Source organism: Cebus imitator, unplaced genomic scaffold (assembly GCF_001604975.1).
Source record: "Cebus imitator isolate Cc_AM_T3 unplaced genomic scaffold, Cebus_imitator-1.0 Scaffold2, whole genome shotgun sequence".
NCBI lineage: Eukaryota > Metazoa > Chordata > Mammalia > Primates > Cebidae > Cebus > Cebus imitator.
This window is the reverse complement of record NW_016107317.1, coordinates 2775454-2775879: the sequence shown is the minus strand read 5'-3', so window position 1 is coordinate 2775879 and position 426 is coordinate 2775454.

The window sequence follows — 426 nt, the reverse complement described above, 5'->3', positions numbered from 1 at the left end:
CAGGCTCCTCTCCCAATTAGCGCTCTAGGAGAGAGACGGGCTCCTCCAGCTCTCTCCAATCAATAGAGCAATCTCCGAATCCTCATTTACATAGCCGCTCACATAAATGTCTTAGCCAGCCCGCTCTGCGTCTGGTGAATTTAGTGGTTACGGGTTTTCCACGACCACGCCCGCTCCCAAGCAAATAAACTACTAGAAAATAAGGAAACATGGTTAGGAACAGAAAAAAAATCCAGAGCAAGACGCTGCTATGCTAAATGGACGTTCTCATATAATACAGCATGCTAGTCAGGTAGGTTTCTGTTTCTGCAGCCCGCCGCCGCTTAGGCGAAACAACAACCTCTCCTCAGAATTGTGCCTGCCTAGGACAGGGTCCATGGGCTCTTTCTTTCGTTTGTTCGTTGTCTTTTTTTTTTTTTTTTTTTT